The 27347-nt window shown below is 42.3% G+C and overlaps 1 protein-coding gene and 1 long non-coding RNA gene across 6 annotated transcripts in view; both read left to right on the top strand.

The window, feature by feature from the left end:
- Positions 1–27274, top strand: LOC308189457. The gene is made up of 2 exons (XR_013946372.1): positions 1–18145; positions 18519–27274. It is a non-coding gene; the product is annotated as an uncharacterized lncRNA (long non-coding RNA).
- Positions 1–27347, top strand: part of PICALM (phosphatidylinositol binding clathrin assembly protein) — a 65463-nt gene that overhangs the window by 454 nt on the left and 37662 nt on the right. The window lies entirely within an intron of this gene.

Genomic DNA, 27347 nt, shown 5'->3' with positions numbered 1-27347 from the left:
ACCCTCTGGCGGGGGTGGCTGAGGGGCTGCCCGGCCTCCTCGGGCACGGCGAGACCGCTGTGGGGCTGCCTCCCTCCTTCCCCTGGCCTCACGGGGACGGGCAGCCTCTCTGGGTGGAGGAGCCCAGTGTATTTCGCTATAGGACGTGCCCCGGGGGGGTCAGGAGCGAGGACGTGGCGATGGAGTGCCGGAGAGAGGCTGTTCAGGGTGTGTGTGCTTTGCTGGAGGGGCCCTGTTGGCTTTTCTTCGTGCACAGGACCCCAGGCAATGCGAGCTTTGCCCCGTACCCCTTGGAGAACCGAGCACAGGAATGGGCTGTGATTTCCCTACTAATTGGTCGCATTCGTCTTCTGCTCCCCCGTTCTGTGGAGGAGATGCGGGAGTTTCAGGAAGGAATAGCTGATATTATTTCTTTCCAAAATAGTCGATTAGTGGAAAGAAAAAACTGCTTTTCTACCATTCTTACAACCTTTCCCTGTATTCTTCAATGTGAAATGAGTGCTTGAGGGACTAATCTGTCTCTGTAAGGGTGTTCTTCTTAGTCTTATCCTTTCTAGTTTGTCCCCTTCACAGGGGAAGATGGGCCTAAGAGGACTTCAGACCTTCAGTACCTGGGCTGAACATCCCATACAGGGATAGGCCGTTTTTCAGCTTCTGTTAAAATGCTTCCAGAGTGGGAAGGCTTAAAAGGTTTTCTCTCAATTCTGTGCCATCCAGGTGATCAGGAAGAGAACGATGAGCACTGAAGTTCATCGTAGTGGGTCTTCCACTGAGCTGGAAGTCATCCGTAGTCATAGGGCTATGGCTTGAATACTTGACTGCATCACATCTATTTATTCTAGGCCCTTTAAGGACTCTCCCCCACCCCCCACCTATAAGGAAGGATACTGGAGAGATTCCTGTGGATATACATGCCCTTTGTATGAATGCTTTGTCCTTCCCTCCCACCCATGTGTATGAAGAAAAGGCTGGGTCTCTGTGTGTCTTGAATTTGTGCTTTCTGTGTCCCTGCTCTGTCCAAATGACAGGACCAGATTATAGCACTGGGACGCTGTAGTTACTTCCCTTTTTTTCCACCAAAACATGTCTCACTTGAAGGGTAAAGGAACTCTTGATTTGTGAGTACCTGGGAGGAACGTGGTCCATTTTTTAGGATACCGGTGAAACAGCTGCAGCAGTTTCTTGCTGGTATGCCCTCTTCCATTTCTTCTCATGCTTTGAGTCTGACTATTAACTGAGTGGCTTTTTTTTTTTTTTTGCCAGCTCAGGGGAGCAGAAGGCTGAGGAGATCCTTGGCCTCTATGTAACAGTCTCAGATAGAGGAAGCACCTTGTCATATGGCCGTTGTATGAAGTCACATTGTTGCTAGATTCCGCACAACAGAAGGGAGGCTTTCTGGAGAAACCTTTGTCAGCTTTAGCTTGGAATGGTACAAAAAGCACACGTTCGTAATAGGGCATTGAGCAGCTGAACGGTTGCACCATATAAACCTTTTAAAAAGGAGCATCGACCTGATCAGTTGACTCCACCTTAGAGTTGAGTATGTGCCACGGTGGTGTTTGGAACATGGTTGCTGGGGGACATCCTAATCAAGACGCATAGGATGCTGTCGTGGAAGGGTGCTTGACGTGCTTTGAACTTCCTTGGAAAGCCGTCTGGTAGCTGCTGGGTGAGACACCCATTTCTGTATTTCCCCTGTCTGGTCTTGACTGGGAAAAGTCCCAGTTCAGCCTCTTTCTCAGATAATTTTTTTATCAGAGCAACGTGAACTTGTTTTTCATTAGTTTTGCTGCTGTCACTTTTTTTCAAACAATAAAAATAGCTCCTGGATAGGTCAAGTTTTGCATGCAGCCCTTAATAAATTCATCAGGAGTCTCTGGTCCTGGCATCAGGAAATGACACAATTCCATATTTTGAAAATTTTCTTTGTTCATACTGTTTATGGTTGTATGTTTAAAAAGGAATGCTTTTTTCAGAAGCTGTGACTCAAGCCACACCTCTCTGTTATTTGCACATATTTTCCTTTTATAAACAGTTTAATTCCTTACCACTAAATAAATCCAAAACACTGACCTCTCATTGTGAATAACAATTAATATACTAGTTTTCCATAGGCAGTATGCTTCTTAAGTCTTTTTTTTCTAATTAGTGTTTATTGCAGTAATGACAGTTAAAGCTTAACTTCGTTAAAGGCTGTCTCCTAAACAAGTTGGTGAGCTGAGTTTTTGAAGACTCCTGGAATTATGTCTTAGTTTTTTATGTCCTAGCATTTTCTGAGGTCATGGCATGTTTTTCTTAATGTGGTGTAATGCATTGCTTATACAGATCATAAAGTCTCTGACTGTTCTGTTTCTGAAACTTCATTTATTAGGCTTGAGCCATCAAGAGCACATTTAAGTAGCTCAGCCTTGCACTAACTCATATGACTGGGGGAAATGCAAAAGAAGTACCTGTACTCAGGATCATTCCTGTTTTTATTTATCCTGACTCCTGTGGAGTTCCAAAACTAAAGGGCTCCCATTCTGTATTTGTTTATTGCCTCTGTATTTCCCTCAATGACCACTGCCTTAATAATCGAACAGTTTAAGAAAAAAATAAAATTCTTGGCCCATAATGATTAAAAAATGCAAGCTACTCCAAAGAACATTCCTTCTCTCCAGTTACAGGTTTAATTGCTTGTTTGATATGAGGGAGAAAGAATTAAATCTGAATTTACAAGTGGACTTGGGCTATGGTAAGGTAGCATTGATCATCTTATAGCCAGATATGCTCTGGATATCCTCCTGGTTTGGTCCAGTCTTCTAACTGGGGTAAGGATTCTCTGTTCTGTAATCTAGGTGCTGCTTTTGTAACCATGGACTACTTGCTTTATAGCAATCGGGTTTCATAGTCTTGAAACCTTACAAAGTGTAGTCCGTGAAATTTGTTTAACAGAAAACCTAGTTTCGCTAGCGCTTTGTCCCAGTTTTTGCACGTCTCTGAGCAGTGATAGCTCAAAACTAGTTTGTGAGTTTAACTTGGACTTGGAGATCTACACAGCCACTTCTTTCATACCTAGTCGTTGTCTTCAGTGCGGAACAGTGATGCTAAGAACAAGTGCTGTAAATTTTCTGAATGTAAACAGTGCTGGAAAAATTGTTGCCACATGTCTTAGGATCCCAGTGTTGGGCTGGGGGGAGCTGTGCACATATATGTAGTGCATAATTAATATTAGGAAAGCCACGGGGTAACGCATTTAATACCAACTAGGAGGTTTCACTGGGTCAAGTCAGTAAAGCCTGTGTGAAGGCTGTGATATCCCGGTAGCACAGAGGTGTTTGTGTACCTGTGCCAGTTTGTGTACTTAGAGCAGCTTTGATGTGAAATCTGGTTAGGGCTGGCTTTTTGAGCGAGCACGGTGTTGTAGCCCTGTCTGCCTGTGGCTGTTGGAGTAGTGCTCTTTAAAGGAGAATGTGGCTGGATGGCTTGGAAGGAAGTTGCAGTGCTGTAATTATCCATTCTTAACAGGAAATCTCTCTATAGTCATGCCAGAGTGCAGCTTCCTTGACTTCTTAGTGGGAAGAAAATCAGTATTTTTAAGGAAGACAGTAAAGCAGCACCCTGCTCTGTGTCGTGCAGGTGTTCGTGGAAGCTCTGTGAGTGAAAGTAACTTTATTGAGCTTGTTTGGAACTTATTTCCCAAGGCCCTCATGTCAGCTGGTTTGATTTTGCTTACAGGTTGCTATGAGAACAAAAAAATAAAAAGTCCATCTGAAGTTTTGCTTTATGCCTATGTTGGAGACAGCTTCTGCTCTTGAATGAGGATAAGCAGAGGGGATCTTGTAGAACTGAGGGCCGGGAATCACTGCTTTTCTCTATCACAGATTTGTGGTAGAGCTGGGAAAATCAGTGTTTTAAGTGCTCATCTGCCTTTGAATACTGAAGCTTAACTGGGTTATTTCAGTGGTGCCCTGACTTAACTCCTGGGGTCTCCAGATACTGCTGTGTTTTCCAAAGTTTACCAAAACTATTCTATTTTATTTTATTTTTTTGCCAGGGTTACCTGAAGTTTCTCACGGCTTTGCTTCCCATTTTATATCTGACTTAAATTTCTGGAGGCAGTCCATGGTTATTTTTGCTTAGAACCGTTCTGTGTAACCGTAATTATGTCAAATGCAGATAATTACATTGTTACAACTTTCTTTTGAAGTATTTGTTTTTCTCTAAGTTCCTCCGTGATCCCTTTAGCGTTACCTCCCTGGCCAACTTTTCCGAACTTTTTACTCAAATTCCTTTGCAATATTTATGCCTTTTAGTAGAGTACAAGCACTATCATACTCTAGACTGCCAGAGGGCCGATTTTCTACCACAGCTGCTCATTTGCAGAAAGAATAGCCATTCAGTTCTGCAGCTGTTGTTTTATTTTACTTAGCCCGAAGCGGTATTCTACTTCAGATGAAGTAAGAGGCAGGGACTAAGAAGGAGAAGCTGTAGGACACCTGCAATCAGCTTACCGGGAATCTTCGTGCTGCCATTGCTCTGCGTCGGCAGCGGTTATTCAGGTGTCACTTAACTTTGACTATAGTTCTTGCAGTGATTTTTGATGGTGCAGTTGTCTCTTGCATCTTCTAAAAGCGATGTGCTCAAGAAAGACATTCTTCTGCAGTTCAGACTGTGATCTAATGATCTATTTCAGTCTTTAGTTTGTAATTTGAAGATCAGTTTTCAGCCTCTAGATGTGAAAGTCTGAAGCTGTTCTTAGTGACAAAAAGTTGACAGAGTAACACTCTTTTTGCATAATAATACAAAAGAGATGACTTATCCAACCTGGGACTTAAAGCTTCCTTTCTTTTTTTTTTTTAATCTTTGTGTACATTGTTTTATGTAAACTATAGGAACACTAAATTACAGTAGCAGATGATGCTGGTAGAATGCTGGGAAAGTTCACCTATAAAATGTTCCTGACACCTTGCTCTCCCTAAAAACTCATGCATTTTCTGAAGCAGAGAGATGATACGTATTTGAATGCTCAGTATTTTTTAACAGCCCTCTTAGGTGTGAGCTTCTTGGTATCTTTAAAGTCTTTTCACTCTCTAATACTCAAACATCAATTACTTTTTCAAACATAACCCAGTTACTGCTGATCAGATATGCGCGCTCTTAAACCTCGGTAAACCTTGCAGTTCCTAAAGCATTATAGAAGAAATCAAGTGAGTATTGTAAGTGACTTGTTCATGAAGTCTTGAAGCCCTGTACTGGGATGTGATTAAAGATTTCCAAGTAGTTCATAATACAAGTTTAAAGCAATGATCTGAAGTAAGTGATCTTACTTCTGAGTGTCTTAGCGAACTCTTATGCTGCAGCAGTGGAAACTTTACAGAAGTTCTTTGACAAAGCCTCATTTTGTCAAAACCCTGCTCTTATGTCCATCAGTATGTGAGCTTAACCTTTCAGGTTTCCTGCCAGGTGAAGTCTCAACCTTAAAAGTAAGTGTAATTTGGAGCTGAATGTTATCCTGTAAAGATTTAGGTAGGAGAGAGATTTTGTTGCTGATTAGGTCTGTGATGGAGTAGAAATAAACAAGTAACAACTAAGCAGAAATGTAAGAAACTGATGTTGATTTTAAAAATGTTGTTGTGATACTTTTTTGCCCTTCCAGAAATTACGTCCATTATGAAATGATTCTGATCAGGCAGGACATGGACTTTTAATAACTGAGGTACTCTTTAAAACTCAGTAAGTAGAAATACTGTTGCACTTCAAATTTAGCTTTACGTAGAGCTTTATAAATTGGCTGGCAGTTCGTAAACCTCAAAATAATGCTAGTAAATTTGCTGGTAAATTTGGTGTTAACTTGCACGGCTATGAGTGGCAAATCCAAGTTATGAGTAATATGTGACAAATCGGGTATTGAGATTTGAGAAATCAGGGAACTAAGCTGTATTTAAGCATCTGTGAAAAGAACTTCATTAAGTTAAGCGTTTCATAAGGACTTAACAAATGTGCTGGATTTTCAGATTGACTAAACATCCCTATGCTATTTTGCTAAAGGAGCTTTATTGAAGTAATGCTTATCTGGATCATTTGCAACGTTATACACGAGTAAATTAGTGGTGTTTTTTGTTGTAGTTCTACCCCAAAACAGAAGGTGTAAAATGATGACATCTACACCAAAAAATGAGTGTGGAGCCTCAGCTCTTAGCATGAGGCACAAGTAAACACACTGGAGAGAATAGTAGTGGCACAAGGAGAAATCCTCTGGTTTTATTTTAGTTCATGTCATGCAGTATGTTTGTATATGCTGTGTATAAATACAAAAAGGTGAGTTTTATTCTAATTCTGAGCTCTTCTCTGCGATTTCTTTGACACCTGTGTTACTTCCCTGAGGAAGAGCTTTCCACACCAAGCTCTTATTTTTCCTCTTTCTACTCATGTTCCTGAAAAGACGCTTTTGAAATCCTCACTTAATGTTCTTTATTACTTCCCCCTAAGCAAGCAGTCCTTCAGGTCCCGTGGCCGCACGCTCTAGCAGCGGTGTCATTCGAGAAGCAGCAATTCCTTTGCTTATGTAGGAAGTGATAAGTTTGCACTGGTTGAAACTGTGCTCTGCTATTTCGCATATTTACTCTAAATATGGTACATGCAGTAGCATGTAGCTCAGCTGTTTTAGTTGCCAACTTGGTACTATGACATCAAAAAACATTCCTATTGTTTGCAACCTTTGATTTTAATAGTTAATACATTTAAACCATGAACTGTGAATTCCATTAACGGTTTCCTAGTAAACATGTAACATGATTTTTTTCCATGTTAATGTCTTCTAAAACTGTATTTTACCCATTTTAAATGGATGGTAATGACATTCATATCATTCCTCAATTAGTTTCGATCAAAAAGCCAAACCAAAAAAATGCTGTGCACCAGAATACCAGCTAAGTTACATGTGTAACTTCCCAAAGTTACAGTAGTAAACTGGTTTTCAGGACCCCATATGGACAAAATACCAAGTTTTAAACTAAACTCAGGTTACCGGTGGAAGTAAACATGTTTTTAAAGATTAGTTAGAATCATAGACTGTCCCAAGCTGGAAGGGACCTACAGGGATCATCGAGTCCAACTCCTGGCTCCACACAGCACCATCCCGAAATCAGACCCTGTGTCTGAGAGCATTGTCCAACCGCTTCTTGAACTCCAGCAGGCTCGGTGCTGTGACCACTGCCCTGGGGAGCCTGTCCCAGTGCCCGACCACCCTCTGGGTGCAGAACCTTTTCCTAACACCCAGCCTGACCCTCCCCTGTCCCAGCTCCATGCCGTGCCCTCGGGTCCTGTCGCTGTCCCCAGAGAGCAGAGCTCAGCGCCTGCCCCTCCGCTCCCCTCGTGAGGGAGCTGCAGGCCGCCATGAGGCCTCCCCTCGGCCTGCCCTGCTCTGGGCTGAACAACCCAAGGGACCTCAGCCGCTCCTCATACATCTCCTCTAGACCCTTCTCCATCTTCATAGCCCTCCTTCAGATGCTCTCTGATAGTTTTATGGCCCTTTTATACTGTAGCTCCCAAACCTGCATCCAGTGCTCAAGGTGAGGCCGCATCGGTGCAGAGTGCTGTAAATTCTCTGCACCTTTAATCTGGTAGCAGAATCCCCTCACAGAAGCTCTGGATGTCCATAATGTAATGATTGTGGTAGCAGCTGCCACATCAGAAGGCTGAGTACCACTGCAGTCAGACAGGAGGAGTAGGTTCCTTCATGCCTTGGCCTTCTTAAGGGCTGCTTGTGACTTGCTTTGCTTTTGGTTGTGTTTGGGTTCTTCTGGGATGGATAATGAACAGCTGGAAGGGGATACGAGAGTTTCTGTACCTGTCCCTTGCTTTTCAGTTGTGTACTTTATTTGGGGTTTAGTTTTGTTTTATGAAGTGCTTACCTTCCTGCTGTACCCAAATGCTTTTGTTCAGAAATCTCTTCAGCATTTCACCAAAAGCTGTCTGTAGTTGTACGTGGTTTATTTGGCTGGTATCTCCTCTCCTGACGACAAATGGGTTGATGTTTCATTGGAAACTGGGTCACACTTGAGTTTGAATTTGATTTTTTTTAAATCCCCATCCCCTCCTCCCCCTACTGTATTGCTGTAATAATTGCAGCCGTCACTGCAACCTATTTCAAACTTTATGAATTTTTCTGATCCACAACTCTCTGTATTCCTGACCTGACCTCATTTTTTATGTGAAATGTTAAAAGTTGTTTAAACTATTGTGGTGGGTAAGACACCATACTCAGAATAGATCTGTAGATCTCCAAGCAACTCATTTCTTCACATAAAGCTAGCCCAGTTCAGTCTAGCTTCCTCATGAAATGCCTTGCCCTTTTCTTCTGTCTTACAAGGAATACTTACATTTAATTATTCACATAATAGTGATGATGTCGGTTTGCGTGTTTTGGGGTATTATACCTGCAGTTAATGTTTACTCATGAGCTAGAAGTAGCACTGCTAAAATCATAGTAGTTGCAGTCAGGAAAAAATGCCTTTCTGAACAATATCCTTGTGTTCTCTTTTTCCCTTGACAAGCGAAGTTTGTTTACTATTTAGAGACATACTGGAATCCATAGGTATGCTTTTAATTTTGAATTACTTCTTAGGGTAGCACTCCATGTTGCCTTGCTTTCATTGATACAGATATGTTCTAATTAGCTGTTTTTATTCAAACTACTGTATCTGAGTTTATTAACTTTCAATAAAATTGTCTCTACTATATCACTAGTCTCTGTTAAACTCACTAGGAGCTATTTCTCCCCCGAGTGCTTGCATTTCAGCCAGGAGCATCACTGTACAACATTGTGGAATGAAATCTAGAGCGTCAAAAGTATGTGAGGAGGATTTTAATCATAGGAATGAAAGAAAAGTCGATGGAAACCAAATATGAGCACTTTTGCATGACTGGGCTGTAGTTGTTTCTAACGAGGCTATGAAACGCATCGTAAGCTGCTGCTTTTGATTAGCTGTCTGATGGAAAAGCTCAAGATGCACAACTGCCAGCTGTAAGCTGTTGGAAGCACAGGACTAGCACAGTGTGTTGGGCTTTGTGGAAAAATGATGGGCTGAATGCAGCTTTTTTTTTTTTAAAGTTCTGGATGGTTAATAGGGAACTAGCTGTAACTTCCTTCCAGATCAGTCGAAATGCTTTGCCACAAACAGCACCGTCATTACCATCAAACGTAATTAAAGCTAACGCAATTTCCTAGCAGATTACTTTGCATTAAAAATATGGAATATGTGCAGTTTGTCTCAGTGCTTAATTTGGCATGTAAGCAGATGGAAATCCAGGGAAGCCTTTGTGTTCGTGCTCAGATGCCAGGGAACAGCGTGATTAATTGAACTTGGGATGTTGGGAATGGCATTGTTATGAACTTGAAGCTTACATTTTTAGGGGTTGATTCTTCTGTTCTGTTGCTTTTCCTACTTTTTGTTTACACTCAGTTATTTTACAAGGAGACTTTCTTCAGATGTCATTATCTGTAAGTAAAAAGGAATGCGTTTGAGGAGGTGCTTTTGTCCTTTTTATAAAAAAAAACAAACCTATTAATGAGGAGCCTTTGTAGATAGGAATGTGTTCAGCCTCTTGGTATGTAGCAGGGCACACACAAGACACCATAACACCTAGTTTCACTATGGCCCCCTGTCCTTTTAGCCCTCCGAGGTTTTAACCAAAGTGTGACTCTTACTTTGAAGCAGATGAAATAACTAAGCAGATATTTCATTATTAGAGCTTTTCTTTAGAAAACAGCTCTGTTTTAAAGATAGGACGTCTGAAGTCATCTTCCCTTTTACTGAGGACCAAAAGGCAGATGGTATTTACTTCTACTCTTGGCTTTAGTTTATCTTAGAGGCTGTTTGTGACCCGGACTTGTCTCTGTGCACGGTAAATACAGAAATTCCCCTCTGGAAGCTGTGGGATCCAGAGGAATTCTTTCACTTTACAACTTCCGTTACTGCTCTGGTTTCAGACTTAAAGGGTTTGAAGCTCCAGGTTTGCTCTAAAACTTTGTGAAACTTGATAACCACATGATTGTTAATAAAGTGCTCATGAAAAATCTCTGAAATTGGGGGATAAAGGCAGAACTGGTCTGGTTTTATGGAGCCCAAATATAACACTGCTATTGTAACAGGGCTTCCCTTTGTATGGACCCTTGCTTTATCTATTGAAATCAGTACAGCTTAGTGTACACTGCTAGAAAAATACGATCTCACTTTTATTCTGTGGTCTCAGCTGAAACTATTTCTGCTCCACCCTGGCCTATATCACAATATATTTTGCGATTTTACTCTGAAGAGCTTTCGCATGGGCTTTAAAGGATGGTTTTGATCTTTTAGCTGTTGCATCCTTGTAGAATGGTGCTATTTAAATGTGCATTGAAGCTGTGCTGGGATGAGCCAAAATGAGTTTTGTTTGCTCAGGGAGCTCCACATACCTCATGGGAGATGTTAGTCTAAATTGAAGAAGGAAGTAAAAGCTAAATTAGGCAGGCATTTCCAACATTTCTATTAAAAGACTGAAGGATTTTATCTGCTCCTTTACTTGACTGCCTCTCTTCAGAGGAGAGCTGGGCACTTAGAGTACATGAGTTTCATTTGAAACATTTTTATGAAGATACATGTGCATTGATGGGGGAGAGGTGACTTTTTTCTTTTGAACTGCTGTACTCTATTCAGTTCAACAATTCATGTCAAAAACTGATCGTGCGCTGCCCGAGAATAAAGATATGAAAGTGGCTGTCAATGGTAAATCTCATTTAATGAGTTCACCTGCTTTATGTGCAAAATGTGAAGCGTGCTGTAGAATTGGCGGAGCTTGTGTTAAAATGGCTGCAAGAAATCCTCTGGATCTGAGTATCTTGAATTTTAGTTGCTTAAAGAAATTGGTAATTTGGATAGTACAGACTTCTTTTAACCAATATTGCTAGAATGTAGCACAAGTCACCAAATATGTTGACATGGAAGGAGCAGCTTCCTGTTTTGTGTTAAGTGTTTTTATCCTATTCCTGATGGCAATGCTGAAGATTAGTCCCTCTTAGGAGTAGACAGAAGGCATACATACAGGGCTGGTGTGTAGATGGCCTTTCACATGAAGAAATCACTTGTGAGATTGAGGTGAAAGAACATGGAATAGAAGGAAGGCAACCTATTTCTTAATTTCATGTCTAGAATTCATTTCAGGCTTCATGCTTGCTATCCTCTTGGTCCCCATGCTTTGTTACGAAGCCAACTATTTTCTTAACTACTTTTCTTCTCTGTCCACCTGGTCCAGCTCCTGCTTGAGCAGGGACGCCCAGAGCAGGCTGCCCAGCACCACATGCAGGTGGGTTTTGGAGGTTCTGAAGATTCTCTCTCCAAGGAGGAGAACCCACAGCCTCTCTGGGCAGCCTGTGCCCATGCTCCATCACCCACCCAGCACAGAAGTGCTTCCTGATGTCCAGACAGAACCTCCTGTGGCCTTTTTAGCAGCAGGGGCCCATTGCTGGCTCACGTTCAGCCTGGTGCCCACCAGGACCCCCCAGTTCCTGAGAGCTGCTGCCCAGCTGTCTGGCCCCCAGCACATCCTGGTGCCTGGGGCTGTTCCTCCCCAGGGGCAGGACCCTGCACTTCTCCTTGATGAACCCCACAAGGTTCTTGCCAGCCTGATGAGGTCCCTGTGGATCAGCACAGCCCTCTCGTGGGTCAGCCACTCCCCCCAGTTTTGTCATCAGCAAATTGAAGCTCGGTGTTTGATTTTCATTGAAGGACAAATATTTGAAGTTTGATTATTAGCAGCTTTGCATGTTCGCATTAAATCAGTTGTCAGAACTTTTCCTTTAGGAAAAAGGATTATGTGATTGGCAAATAATTGAAATTGCTTTCCTCCTCAGTAATCAACTGAGTTTTGTTAATCAAATATCCATTAGAAAAATAGAGTGCATTTATTTGAGGAGATGTTTTTGTCCTTTTTTTTTACAAACTATTAATGAGTAGCCTGTGTGGGATGCTTAACTTGGAGCTGCAGATTTCGTCGAGACTCCTTAAGTTCTGTTTCGACAGCTAAACCAGTGAGCCGGGCACCGTGGAGGCATGCTGTAGGTACTTCGTGAGAGCGACAGAAAAGTAGGATATACCGACTTTGCACCCAAAATAGGAAACGGAGCGTATCTGGATGGTGGCACGACGTGTGTGAAGTTTACTCATAGCGAGAGTCTGGGCTGAAGCCGCACATCTGAGCAGTTCTGCTCCAAGAGTAGTGCTATTTATAAGGAAAAGCGTGTAGCACGGTCTTGCAATAAGCAGGACTAATAAAGATATTTCTAAATAGCTTCGACTTGCTTCTGTTTCTTACATGCCAGAAAACGCACCCACTTCGGTAAGTTTGTGGTGGTTCAGTAAGTTATTACCTAAAGCCAGTTTTGCATTTCTACAGCATTCAGAGAGCGTGATCAACTGCTAGGTCAGTATATGAAAAGTATTGCTCTTCATATATAGAACGCCTCTGTGTGTTCTTTGTAACATTTGTCACGTTGAACATCGCTACTGCAGTGTCTTTCCTTGGTTGGTTTTCAGAAGTGTATGGTCTTGGTTGATGCAGTCTTCGATAAAGTTCCTTAAAGACATGGAAAAATTGCTCTTGAGCTCTAGAACTTGACTTGGTAGCACATACAGACCACTAGTATGGATTAAGTTCATTTGCCTCTTGTTGTTTCAGTAATATTGGTTAAGAACACCATTTAACTGATATTCTGCAGGGACAAAAGGCACTAAATAGATGGTGTTGCACCACTGGAATCTCCTGACAGTACAGCTCATTTAGTGCAACAGACTAATATGAACTCTTGACAGAAGCAGGCATGTTTGCACAAAATCGTGTCTGAGGTTTGCTTTGTTGCCTTTTTCCCCCTAGTAATTAAGTGGACAACCCTTTCTTTACTGTAGGGGAATCTGTAGAGGATGACAGCTGCCAAGAAAGATATCCTATCGTGCACTTAAATATTTGTACAATTACAATGTACAGCTTTAATTACACTGAATTTACTTGGCTGTGTAATTACCACTTTGCTGAGGACAAAGGTATGCTATTACTTGGTGTTCTGCAGGCATCACCCGGTCTGGGAGGATGTGCTGTGGATGAGTGCTTCCCAGAAACAGGGAAATTTTGATCTAGAGAAGGTCACAGTGCGGCTGAACCCTTTTGCTATCGGGAGGTGGATCTGTGCATCTCGATCTGCAGCTTCAGCACTGATGGAGGCAGGCTAACGCGGGGCACAGCTCCTTTCACTCAAATGCGTGTTTCTTTTCGTCTCTCAAAGGCGTGTAGGTGAAACGGGATATTCTGAATTAGATTCTGTTTAGAAGAAAATCCAATTTCCAAAGTGTTTTAAGAATGGGAGGAGAATAAGAGAGATCCCAAACGACTCTGCTGGAGCGAATCAGGCTTTTGAGCCCGTGAAATGAGACAAGTATTGAAGTAGGAAAACCTCAGATCAGATGGCTTTGATTATTTCTCATCTTTGGTTTTGTCTATTAAATTAATTAAAAGATGCAACACTGCTGTTCAAAAAGAAGAAAAACAAGTTAATTGCATGTGAATGATTGGTTCTAAAATAAAGGGAGAATTTTGTGGCTTGAAAATCTGTTCAATGAGATGTGGTAGGAAATTAGGCTGGCATTCAGTGGTGGTTTAAGTTACACTATGCTAGAAGACGATGGTGTATTGTCACTACAGAACTGTTTTCTGGTGCATCCTTTAGAACAAAATGATGCGGAAGGTAGCCAAACACCTACATTGCAGCAAAACCCACCTAAACTGCAATGGTGTGAATACTTCATATATACAAAAAATACTTAAAGCTTAGAAACTCTGCTGGAGGAGGTGTTTACTGACAAAATGTGTCTGGGCTCAAAGTCAGGCAAGTTTTCTGCGTGCTTTCCTCTAATGTAGGATTAAGGGAGTCGCAAATATCAGAGGAAGCCATAGGTATATTTAAATCCTACCTTCTTGCTGCAAAAGCACTGCATGGCGAGGATTTTTTTGCTGCAGTGTGTCTGCTACATACAAAACGGTTTCTCTGTCCCAGTAGGCTGGACTCCAGTGATTTAATGCTGACAGCACGCTACCAGGTAAGGGCATACCGTTAATGTAATGTGCTGCACGAGTCCAGGAGGCGTTCCAGAGTAGTCTGTAAGGGCAGGTTGCTCACTACTGGCAGTACAACACTGGTTTGTCCACGTGCTTCACAAGCTCTTTTTTAACGCACTTCAATCAGCACAACTTCTTACTGTGTGGAGGTGAAGAGCTGTGGGATATTTGCAGGCTCCAGTTCTTTGCAGCAGAAGGAAAAGGTGGTAAGTGCATGCTATCACAAAAAATAAGATGTAAAAGCAGATGGCTTGGGCACCATTTGTGTCAGAGAAAAGCCAGCGTGCTGTGTGTACTTGTTGGTGGAGGGACCTGAAGGCCAGTATCCTTGGCGTAACCTGCAGATCTCTCCCAGCTACCAGTAAACCATGCTAGTGCCCTCTCTGAGTACCTTAAGGTAAACTCTAGGATGAACTTGGGTGAAGACGATTGGCTTGGAATAGCTCCCTGTTGTCAGTAGGAGATGGAAGTGTTTGAAGCTATATAGTTCTCAATACTCAGTCTTCAAGAAGATGGGAGTGTTCTGACTCCAGTCCACTTCCATTCAGCCACTGTATAACAGTCCATACTGTAAATTTTATACCGTATACTTAATATTTCAGTATTGAGGTGGATGGCTGTCATTCAAAATCAAAGCCTGCCCATCCAAAAGAACTCTGATGGCAGACCTAAACGTATCCTCAGACAGTAGGACACTAGAAAGCAGGTGGCTACCTCGTTGGAGCATGAAGAAGTGGATGCATCCTCAACTGTTTGCAGTTCAGCTCTCTGAAAATACCAACTCAACACTGAACAAGTAACTGTTCGTAATTTTATTCTTCATTAAAACAGTGTAAGTGATCACTGCGCAAGAATATATTTTTTCTTCCTTGGTTTAAAGATGACCTTGGGTTAAATGCTGGTTTTGAACGTTCTGCTTATGCGGCGGTTGTCATGTGAGCTGGCAGATGCAGGCAGTTTTCATCTTGTAATCAAGAATCACCTTTAAAATATGTTCCGTAAGCTCATTATTACACATTTTTGTAAAGATAGGATCAAGGCTCTAAGTTTACAGATGCTTTCAGTGGGAATAATATGCTAGTGTTTTGGCAGGGGAAGCCAATAGTTAGGACTGATTTTGTGATAAAATGCTTTTATAAGGTACTGTCGTAATTGAGCATGGAGCAAAAGCGTTCAGTTGTTTTAGCAGGTCTTGGAAGTTTATTTGGGGGGCTGGAGCACCTCTCCTCTGAAGGAACGCTGAGAGAGCTGGGGCTGTGCAGCTCGGAGAAGAAGGCTCTGGGGTAACTTCATTGCAGCTTCTCAATACTTAACGGGAGCTTATAAAAAAGATGGAGAGTGACTTCTTGCTTGGGCAGACAGTGACAGAACAAGGGGGAATGGTTTTAAACTAAAAGAGGGGAGATTTAGATTAGATATTAGGAGGAAATCCTTCACTCAGAGGGTGGTGAGGCACTAGAACAGGTTGCCCAGAGAAGCTGTGGATGCCCCATCCCTGGAAGTGCCCAAGACCAGGTTGGACACCACCAAAAATCCCTCACAGAGATGTAGTTTATGCCATCAAAACAGTTTTTGTGGAAAAATGTCTTATCGCTAATGGTTCTTCATCTGAAGTAACTTTTGTCAGTACATACATCCACTGCAGAGATCCTTACCCAAAACTATGTTAAGGATTACTTAATCTAGTTGAATTCAGATCGGCCGGACTTGGTAAACACCCCCTGAAATAAACTTCTTGGTTCCAGCTCAAGTAATCTCATAAATCTTTGGCAGCTTTCTCTATGAAACTTTGAGTACTTGTGGACAGCAGACAAAAAGGGATTGTAGGGAGAGGACCTGGAAAACTGCTTACAGGAAGGTGACTATTACCTTTTACATAATTTATTGCTTTTTCCCATAGACTCTTAGTTCTTTCCTGTTAGAAAAACTGATCTCGATGGGTACAGGTAACAAGAACAAGAGTGGTTTTTGATGTTGTTTTCCTGAGTGAGTGTCTGAGGAACAACAGTGTGGTTTGCCATCAAGCTGGAAGACATTTAAAGAGGAGAATATGTCCTTACGTGTTTCTTTTGTGCTAGATGGTACTTATAAGCGGTATGTTGGCATACAATGTGCGGTGGTGGTGTTGCAGCTGCTCTTCAGGACAAGATTAGAAGGCAAAGTTATGCTGAGAAATTGTAGCAGTACTCCACGAATGCTTGCAAGTACAGAGTTCTGAATGGGTGAAGAGGATGTCAAGGTTGAGTATAAAATAAGGATTATCTGGCAGTGCTGGAGCACTATGAGAGGCTTTGGCTCTTCTCACTTTCATTGTGAAGCACCAATGTTAGGCTGCAGTAAGGGTGGGTGACCTTAGGGGGGTGTAGTATGGGGCAAAAAGCTTTCCTTTATGTTTGGTGTTGGGGAGCTTACGCTGTTTTGGGCGCTATATTTTGGAGGGGAACAAAAGTGAAATTGGAGAGGATGCAGAGTTCAGCTGGGTAGTTTGTATAGTTAGGAGGAAGATAACTGGACAGCTAAGAAACATTGGAAGGAAAATGTTTATTTTACTAAGAAAACGGATGACAGAAAATAGCGTTGTGCCTGGCTCGCAGGTACAGGAGTGGCACCACCCTGTTCCAGGTCAGAGAGCTGTCCCGCGAAATGTCCTGTAGATAATTGTCCCTCACCTGAAGCAGGGGAATCGTGTGTTAACTGAGGTCCTTTCCACGCCTCGTTGGTGTCATAGGCTAGGTTACCAGGGGCTTTGAAAATAACGTAGCTAGTGGGTGAAGTGATATAAAGGGTAGTTAGGTGAGAGAGTCAGCAGGAAAATGTATTTTAAATCTCAACTGCTTCCCTGTTGTTTTTTCTACTCTGCGGAACTTAGCCTAACCTGTTGCTGTGAAATGGTTTTGTGTTCCCCCCCACAAAAAAACCTTTAACTTACATGAGGATCGTGGATCGAGGTCTAGGTAAATCAAGCTGTGGCTTGTGTTTCACTTGCAGGGTAGTGGTGCTGGGGGAGCGGAGCAGTGAGTTGCCTTGTAGCAGCAGCCACCTGAGCCGGATCTGTTAATTTGAAATCTGCTCAATGTGAGCTTGATTGCCTTTTCCTCGTGTAAAAAAAGGAGGGCTGGAGTCATAAAACTGGTCAAAATGGACCTTTTTGCACGTGGGGTCAGCGTAGGTGACCTCTGGAGGTGCTGCCCACCATGGGTGACTTTTCATCTTTCTGAGCCTAATGACGTATAACTTGTTTCTTTTATTGTGCTCTGATGCACTGGCAATTCAGGTGGTTCTCCTGGTTGAACTTGAAAGAATACCTGCAGCATCTCTTGCCCAAAAGTGTAATGTGATGATGCTTGCGGGGTAAATGGAACAGCTTAAAATCGATGTTGTTTTTCTAGGAGAACTGTATCTGGTTAGATGAGCAGGGAAGAATCATGGTGTTGGTATATCCAGTTTCTGAACTGCTCTAGCTTGTTTATGTGCCATCACGGTACACTTAATCACGTGTAATTGTGCCTGTAACTGTTTCTCAGTTAATGAGACAAAAAAAACCTGAAGCTAGACAGTTGTATTTACATGTGTGGCTGAAGCAGTGCTTTAGTGTGAGCCTTAGTAACGTGACGGTAAGTCTAAAGGTAAGACAGTAAGTCTAAAGGTAAAAATTGATAGAGGAAGCAATATTCTGGTAGGTCTTCAATCAGACTCGCCATTGCCAGTGTTTGTAACTGGGGAACTTTGAAAAAACATAAAAAAAAAAATCAGATCAAAATGATAATTGGCAACCTCCCTGTACATGGGAATTAATAGGAAGTTTCCTTGTTTTTTAGTGTGACCCACCTGTTGGTTTTTGAGCTGTTTCTTTTATTTTATTTCATTTATTGATGCTTTGTTTGCTGGTAAAAGCTCCTGAGCTTGCTCGGAAGTCCTGGTGGAAGCAGTTACCCAGCTGAACCTGCTCCTACTCTACTCCACTTTCACATGAAGTATCTTGGACAGCTTTTACAGTGCTCAAACACAAGAAGTGAAGGTTAGTCAAAGAGCTGCCATAGGAGTAAATCTGGACTGTTAAAGATACCGAGGCAGTATTGCTGAGTTCGCAGGCTTACTGATAGAAACACAAAACAGTTTCCAAGAATTGCAGATGAAAATTACAGTTTTAGCGAGAGAGGGAATAGTTTAGTCGTATTTGAACTGGAAAGGGGGGAAAAAAAAGGCAAGATACAACTTGATGAAATGAAAATAGAAATTGTTGGCTGTAGAACAAGTTATTCTACATTATATTAAACTTGCCTTCTGCCTTTTTTATTCTGCTTATCTAATATGAATAAGATTAATCATGTTCCTTGTAAGCACGGAAAGCCCAGAACAGTCATTCTTGGATTTCTTTAACTCTTCCACAGATTGTTTCCTGAGTCAGTGTATCTAGCTCTTAGAAACACATGTTGTGCAAAAGAAGAGTCATCACCTGGAATTTTTGTTGTTAGGAGAAATGTATCGTCTAGATTTCCTTGTCCCGCTGTTGAGGGGACTTGGATGAAGGCACTGGGAGGTCTGCTGTGGAAAACTCCATCTAGTAAAGAAGTTTGGTACAAATACATTAATTCAGAATAGCAGGGAAAAGAAAAACCACAACTAAGTTGAGAAAAAATGCAGTCTACGGAATACTTTGTTTTCTACTGCAAATGCAGATATTTTCTGGTAACTGTGAAAATAATTAGGTATTCACTCAGTTATTAAAGACATGCGAGTTATATAATATCCTTCTGGCAGATAAAAATCTCTCTTGCTGGCTCATGCTAAAATTTAACATCATTCTTTCTCTCTTGACCACTTAAATATGTCATTTGGGGTTTCTTTGCTTTGGCACAGGCTTCGCTTGCAGTTACCAAATGTATCTTGTTGAGGAAGAAATCAATTTGAAAGAATTGTCAGTATGGTGTGCTTGAATTAATTCTCATTCAAAAGAGCTACTTTGATTATTGCTTTTAGACAAATTGGTTTTCTAATGAGAATTATTTATTTACATCCACCAACTTCCTAACCGTATTTCCCGTAATTAAGTAAGGGCATCATCTGTGGAAGAGTTGGGAAATGAGTTAGAAATTTACCATATGTGTACATTAAATTGTCTGGGTTTGAGACTCAAATTGGAATGTGTAGAATCAGATCTGAATGTAGCAGGGTTTGCAGTCAGCACAACTGTTAGCCTGTCAAAGGAGATTTTAATGATCAGCCAACCTCCGTATTTTGTTCTTACTTTAGTATTTCTGGTTTCATGTGTTTTATAAGGGTCCAGAATCCTTTCATGGCACAATTAAATCTTCTGGTGTTCAAATACTGAAGAATAATATGTGCTAAATGGTCTGTTTTTGAGGGGTTCTGCAGGGGTTCATGATGTTTTCAAGTGAAACTGGTATGTATTTGTGAAGCCTTTTCAAGTTCAACTTTCAAGTTCATTTATTCATTTTTCGGTCTTAATTTTGGGGAAATAATTCTTTGTAACTGCGTAAAATAAGAATGGACTTCAAGACCTACGGAAGTGCTTGCTACCTTCATAATCAGCTTGTCAAGATGAGGAAAAACACCTCGATGATCCAAAGCAATTCTTATCAGCAGCAGCCCCTGATGACAGTGACTCTTCTTGATGCTTCAGACTGGACATTAGAAATCAAGGGGCCATCTTGACTCACCTTCTGTTCAAGGTAGCACAATGATCTGCTGTGGAAACTTGAAGAAAACAAAGCAACTAGAAAAAATATAGGAGGTAAAGAAATTAAAGTCTTATGCTAATAACACAAAGAGTGAAAACTTGTGGGTTAAAAGGAAAGTTTTAGATCAGGAAATGACAAAATAAAAACTGACTTATGGAAAATACTGATGCTGTTGCTACAACATGTGGCTGCTTCATTTGAAATTTGCTGCAAAATGCTACCTTAATGTACCTGCAGTCTTCATTTGTTTTTTTTTCCTCAGTTTTCTCTATTGCATAATGCTTTCCATGTCCTCCTGGAAAAGAAAGATCTGGCAGGCACATGCACCCTGCCAGAGCCTGCGATGGGGATAGGTAAAATCAACATGGATATATAGATCATGTTAGCTGTTCTGAGGGGACTGCCAGTGTTAATCCGAAACATATAACAGTTGTTTAGAAATAATAAAAACTGTTTTACACCACCATTAGTGCTTGCTTTAGCTGTATTCTTAACACAATCAAAGGAAATATTTTTTTTGTCTAGTGGCAAACTTAGTAACAGCATAAATCTGATTGTTTCAGATTAGAAACCATTTTAAGGCAAGCTTGCTGACTTCAAATTTCTTTCACCAAATTCCTAGAAAGTTGACACCAGTAGCTGCTGTGATGCTGTGCATGGTCAGAAGGGAAGGAGTCACGTCTCTGCTGAGATTCTCGTCCAGCCCTCTGTAATTCCCTAGCTGTGAAACCATTTCATAGCTGCTTATATTCAGCATTTGCGTCGCATTTAAGATTGATGACCAACTGACGGAAAGTTTCACATTTCTTGCTCTTTTCCAGTGATCAGATATTTACCTAGAGTGAAAAATATTAACATAAGAAAATGAGAGCCCAGCACAGCAGCAAGGGTTATAACCTGGGAGCTATAAGAATGGAAATCTAGGCAGCTAGAGAAGGGAATTGAACTGAAGTCCTATAAAACTATAGCTTGTGCTCTGCTGTTTCAACTGCTGGGCTAAGTACAGACACCAGAATTTCCCCACTGTATATGATCTTCAAAACAGTAATAAAATGCAAATGGTTTAGCCTTGGATGTTTGGTTTTTGGAGAAACTGCTCCCATGGTGGGGATCTTTAATCAATAGCTGTTCACGTTCTTAGTTCAAGAGTTTAACTAAAATCCACTGGTACAGCTGGAGGTGAAAGGGAGGATGGATCTTAAGCAAATGAGCACTCTTGGGTAGGATTATTTCAAGTAGAGACATTGTCCCGTGTTCTGCCTTTAATGATTAGCCATGTGCGTTTCCTCATGCAAGTGGAATGTCAGTCACCCGTGCGTTATCTCTTCGGTTTGAAAGCTAATCCATATGCTAAATGGATCGTGTTCTGTTCAGTTCCTCTATGTTGACATAATTTCAAAGGAATAATCACTAAATCCATTCAAGAAATGTTTTAAATTTCCTTTGATATCTAAAAAATGAATATATGCCTTCACTATGTGTTTTGGCTGTAGCTGCAAGTTTGAGTTAGATAAACTTGATTTGATGCATAGTTGGCTTGTACTTAAATTTCGTGTATGTTGATGGATCCAAATAGTATCTTTTGGCTTTCCTCCCCTTAAAGATGAAGTGCTAAGGCAAAGGAGAGAACTTCCTGACAACTTGACGGAGTCGGTTGGGTGATTTCACTTTCTCTACCCCAGGGTGCTACAACTTGTGGTGGTTTGTATTTTAGAATAATAGATCCTAGCTGTTTTGGAAGAGTAGGGCGTTAAGAATTCTTAGTGAAAGTTTTAATGCGTGTGAGACGATAGGTGTATCCCTCCCGGCAGAGTACTTTCCTTGTCTGGTCGCTGAGTTTATCTGAACTAAAGAAGCATATGCTATCTGCAGAGCGTGTAATCTATTCAAAATGACCTTTAAACTTTGACAATGGCTTGTGGTAGAGTACAGGTATGACACACACATCTGCCCCAAAAGAATGATGTCAAGAAATTAGCTATTTGATCACCGGGGGTGGTGCTTCAATAATTTCAAATTTATTTATTTAAAGTTATTTAACTTTTCATTAAAAATCAGGAAACTAATCATCTATAGCACTTGTTATTGGGCGCAGCTGCGTTGTGTGTGCTTGTGGAAGATCACAGAACAAATGGGAGGTGATTGGAGCCTCCTATGGGACCCGAAGCTGTGTGTGTGTATCCTGGATGTGTAAGCTCAGGTGTTAGCACGCCCTGTGCTTGACTGGTCCTCACTGGTGGTTTTTTGTGTGTTGCTGTTCTGGTGGCTAGGCAGAAAACAAATGGTTTAAAAAGTTTACGGTTTAATCAAACGGTTTTCAAAGTTAAAATATGCAGCAGGATGTTTTTCCCCCCCCCTTTTATTGTTCAGATCGCCATTTCTGTACTAAATCTTGTACATAGCTGCGATGCTGTGTTGGTGACACCGATTTCTGTGCCAGTGGGCAGCGTCAAACATGAGCTTGACTCCCGTGAGAAGCTGTGCTGGGGGACACGGAGACTTCACAGCGCTACCACCTAGGGAGCAAGAGGAAATCCGGCAGCCAGGCGATGCCCCTCGCATACCGGATAGCTTCGGGAGGAAACTTGGATCGTTTAAACAGGAGCAATAGGCAACTGACCTGCTCATCTTCTGAAACCCTGCTTTTGGAGCTTTGTTTTATCACAGGCTTTTAAAAAATAAAGAAGTTGGGCCAATTCTCGCAGTGCAAACTACCTGAATTTCTAGCAGGACTTGCAACTTGCTTTTTTTTTCCCGGTAGCAGCTGGTTTGACTGTTGTAGGTGAGCTGCTCTCCAGGGCTGAGGCACCTGGTTCCTAGTTGTTTCCCAGTCAGCTTCATGAAACTGCATGCAATATACACACACATGTATCAATGAAGAGCAAAGCACTCTTATTCAGAAAAATTGATCCTGTTTTAAGACAAACTTAAACAATCTGTTTAAAAAAAGTGTGTATTGCCATATTTTCACTTTTTTATTAACACTGGGATAACGAGGTCCTTCATCACAACTGTTACTGGAAGTATTGCGCCATAAATCACTCGTCCAGATGTAGCTTCCCAAGTTATTTTCACATGATAAAAAAAAAAAGTCAAAAAGATTCTATGAATAAAAACTTGCTTAGGTAACCTAGGGCTGCTTTATGTGGGGAAGCAAAGTAGTTGTTCATGGCTTTTGTCTTCTGAGGATGCTCCGTGCAGAATGAGGTCATAGAATCCTAGAACCATCAAGGTTGGAAAAGCCCTCCAAGGTCATCTGGTCCAACCATCCCCCTACCACCAATGTTACCACTAAACCGTGTCCCTAAGCACCATGTCCAGCCTTTCCTTGAACACCCCCAGGGATGGTGACTCCACCACCTCCCTGGGCAACCTGTCCCAATGCCTGACAGCTCTTTCTGAGAAGAAATGTCTCCTCATTTCCAACCTGAACCTCCCCTGGCACAACTTGAGGCCATTCCCTCTGGTCCTGTTACTAGGTACCTGAGAGAAGAGCCGACCCCCAGCTCCCCACCCCTTCCTTTCAGGCAGTTGCAGAGAGCAATAAGGTCTCCCCTGAGCCTCCTCTTCTCCAGCCCAAACCCCCCCAGTTCCCTCAGCCTCTCCTCCTGCACTAGTTGGGTTAGGGGCACATCTTGACAGCGCGCGTGCTCTCTAGGGTAATTTGTGGCCCTGCCTCTGATGCCTAACTGTCTAGCCTGGCTGCCTTGTTGGGTCCATGCCACCGCTTGCCATGGGTTGGCTAATCCACAGCAGCATGCCTGGTGTGTTGTAGACGCTGCACCAAAGCAGCCTTGTGCACAGACAGCTGCTTGTTTCTTGGGTGTGAATCCTCGGTCTTGCTGTGCCTCTCACCTTTGTACTGCTCTGCACAACCAGCTATCGATGTGTAATGCTTTAGTAAAAACAATGAATCATTTGGTTCTGTCCCGTAAGGAAGGCCGAGCAGCTGTAAAGATTGTAGATATCTGGGTTGGGAGAGCAAATACGTTCTTTTTCCCACCCAAGGTACTCTACAACACGATGCTGCACAGGCCGTATCGGCTGACCTCAGCAGATTGAAGTAATAGAATTGCTTTGGTGTGGGTGCAGTTGCACATCTTCGGTGTCACTAGAAAGTCTGCAGGCCAGACCTTTGTCGTGATTCTTTGGAAAGATCTTGCTTTGCTGAAAAAGGAAAAAAAAAAAAAAGTCTTTACTGCTAAATGACTTTCAAGTGATGTAATAAAATGACTCAGTATTTTCTAGTTTAAAAAAAAATGATTCTGAGGAAATAATGTAATTTTGAAATCTTTCCTGAAATTTGATATGTGATTTAATGTAGGTAGGTGAAACAATTCTACGGACCCTCTTATTACTTAGAGGTTTAAGGCTTTGAAACCTTTATTTGAAATATATTTATGTTGGACAACTCTTCTAGACTGTGTACATCACTTCTCTGTTCTTGTGTGCCCATTTTCTTATTCTCTTTACATTGACTGGGCAACAAATCACATATTCTTCAGAAGGTCCACAAATCATCCCGCTATTTGACCAGGGTAAGCTTAAAAACGTGGTTTCTTACAGGTTCTGGTACCTGACTGCTTCCACTGCGTGGATCTTCCCCTTTTTGTGGTGTGGATTCCCTTTGCTGCGACATCTGCTGCCTCCAGGAACCTGCTGTGAACCGAAGACAGCTTTTATGTTCCCTCCCTGTGCTCCCACCCCAGTTAGCTTTGTGTTGTGCAGATGAACAAGCCGCCTCCTTCCACCCCGGCCATCCCCATGGCCTGTCTGTCTGTCTGTCCCCGGCTACATCCGTGGCTGTGCATTAATTGCAGCCTAAGCCTCCCGTGTACGCCTGTCCCAGCCAGCGACAAGCTGAACTTGAAGTTCTTGTTGCCGAGCGCTGCTGTCTTTGCAGCGACGATCCCTGCTGGTTATTTCACGTTTCCGTGCCGTGTGCTGCGCGCCGTGGAAGTTGGAGAAGCTTTTGGAGCTGGAAAGGTGGGGGTGTAAGGAATCAACCCTCCTTGTCCTCCCCCGCACAACAAGATCACAGCTAAAACATCACCCTGAAAGTCACCACTCTTTCACCAAGGGTTGTTTTTATCTTTTTTTGGCCTTTTCTGACGTGAAATCTCTTCCTTTTGGTGCCTTGCCCGTGGGTGCCGTTGGCCGCACACCTGCCCGTGGGGTTGGTTACTGGGGCCCGAGATCCACTGCTCTGGCCACTTGGGTTTCCTAATATGCAGCTAGTGTTTTGATGGGCGGGCGTGAGACACCTCGTGTTAAGGCGCAGGATGTTGAAACTAATTATACATTTGTTCCCTCCCTTAATGAGGGCTGTCGGTGGGGTAGGATAAATAACGCCGCGTGTGACGCTCTGCCTGGCGAGCCAACGCAGGCAGCAGGATGCGGGGTGCCGTGTCCCTCCTGCTGCCTCGCTGCTTGCTTCTCGTGCCCTGCCTAGCACGCAAATCGCTGGTGTGTTTCTTTACCTGATGAGCATTCCTCATGCAAATACTTTCAAAGAAGCTTTCAGATAGATTTAACTTTTCTGAAGTACATCTGACATAGGCTCTTTAGTGTGGAAGGATGTACCAGGCTATTAAGCATCTGTGCTGATGAAAATATCTTCTGTTGAACACACTTGTGCATCTGTTCAACCTGCATTTTATATAGAAAGAAGCTTCTTAACTTGCTAAACTAATTTTGTAGTAACTTATTTCACAGTCACTCTTCCCCTTGTTTGCATTTGCAAATGCATTTCCTTCCATTCAAGGCCAGACTTGCCTGTTTACTTCTCTTCTCGCCCGTTTTCTCCCGGTTGGCTGATGTTTCTCCTTCCTAACATGCCTGCCCTCTCTTCCCCCACCCCCAAGTTCATTCATATGCTTTTCACACAAACACTCATCAGTCCTGTGAGGGATGATTTGCTGCTGCTGTCACAGAGCCTGTTTTCTTTCACACACAGCAGCAGATCCCAAAGCCTGATCTCGAAGTCTTTTTTTAAGCACTTCTTTTCAGCAGAAGATCCCATCTAGAAGGGATGGGATTTCTTCAGTAACTGTAGGTAGTGGATTTTCAGGTGACGCCTCTTTGGGACTATTGACTAGTTGGCAACTATTGCATTTAATCATAGAAGTTCTGGCTTTCTTGTGTGTTGCACCTCTTAGGGCAAAATGTGCCATCCCGCGATGCCTACCTGTGTGTTTGATGTGTGGTGCTGCCAGATAGCCTCGCACAGAACAGCTCGGGTTGTTCCTTAGGTGGCAGGGCCTGGAGATGAAGCTGCAGGGCTTGGTTTTAATGATCCGGTTCAGAGCACTTCTCTTGCTGAGTAATATCCTCGCATTGTCTTAAGACCAAAAGTCATCCTCCAGTAATAGATAACCGTGACTTAAAGATGAGGTCATGAATGCCTGGAGTCATCCCAGTTTGACTTGTAGTTAAAGGAAGGGCTAATCTCTCGATCTCAGTGCCTTTTGGATGGGGAAGTCATTTCCTGCATGCTTCCTTTGGTAATTACACTTGTAAATGGCAGCTCTTCCAGTTCTGGCAGCACTGGTTCCGAGTTTATGGTGGCTGTGCTGCCTGCTTCGTGTGTCTGAAGAAAGATTGTCTGTCCCAAGTCCTTCCGGATGAGAGGTTGTCCTGCCATGATCAGAGCTTTGCCTTCAAGGATGAATGAAACCTTTCAGGTGAAAGTCTCCAGTTCAAGTCCCAATAGACCACACAAAGGCTTGATTTTTGATCCTTATTGGGTGATGCTTATTGGTAAGGCTATCGGAGTGCCAGTGACTGATTTTTGGAGTGATAATAACAGTAAAATGTCATCGCTAATTGTGGAGAGCAAAGTTAAAGCTTCATATTCAGTGCTAGCAAGCTGCCTTATGTCACATTTCGATCTTAATAGTTGCTTCTGTGTGTGTTGCTGTAGCACCATGCTCGTAAATCACCTCTTCATTCATCAGAGTTTGAAACTAAGTTACTGGAGTGCTACTTATTATTTTGGCAGTTTTTCAACTTTGTCTTCTCCTGGTGACGGTTGTGACACTAGCAAAGCTGGAAGGAAGGTAGGCAGGGTAACTTTTTTAAACACCCGTTTGAAGATTCACTAGATCTTGTCTATCAGAAGTCCATGGAATAAAAATTGGGTAGCATTGTTTCAGCTAGCGAGCCTTGGTCTCTGCTGTGCTCCTAACCATGCTTTGTTAAGAAGAACCAACCGTGTTTTAACTAAATTAACCTGTCAGCTTCTGGCATTATAGCTAGAGGTGTATTCTTTCATTTTACACTTCTGCTGCACTTTTGAAGGTGTTGATTGCACTGTATCAAGACTAAGCAGTCTTTAAATTTTTTATTGCTCACACTGTACCAAAGGCTAGAAGAGTTTACTGGTCCGTTTGGAAGCCAAAAATCTGAGGTTTCATACTTAAAATTAATTCTAGTCTTCCAGCAAAGCTTCATTAAATAGTAGCAATTAAGAATTCTTTTGCTCTTTAAAGTGTTGGATATTTGAAGCTGGGAGTTGTT

The sequence above is a fragment of the Anser brachyrhynchus genome, assembly GCF_964034855.1.
Source record: "Anser brachyrhynchus genome assembly, chromosome: 1".
Lineage (NCBI taxonomy): Eukaryota > Metazoa > Chordata > Aves > Anseriformes > Anatidae > Anser > Anser brachyrhynchus.
Note: the sequence above shows the minus strand (reverse complement) of the source record. Positions and strands in the feature narration are given on the sequence as shown.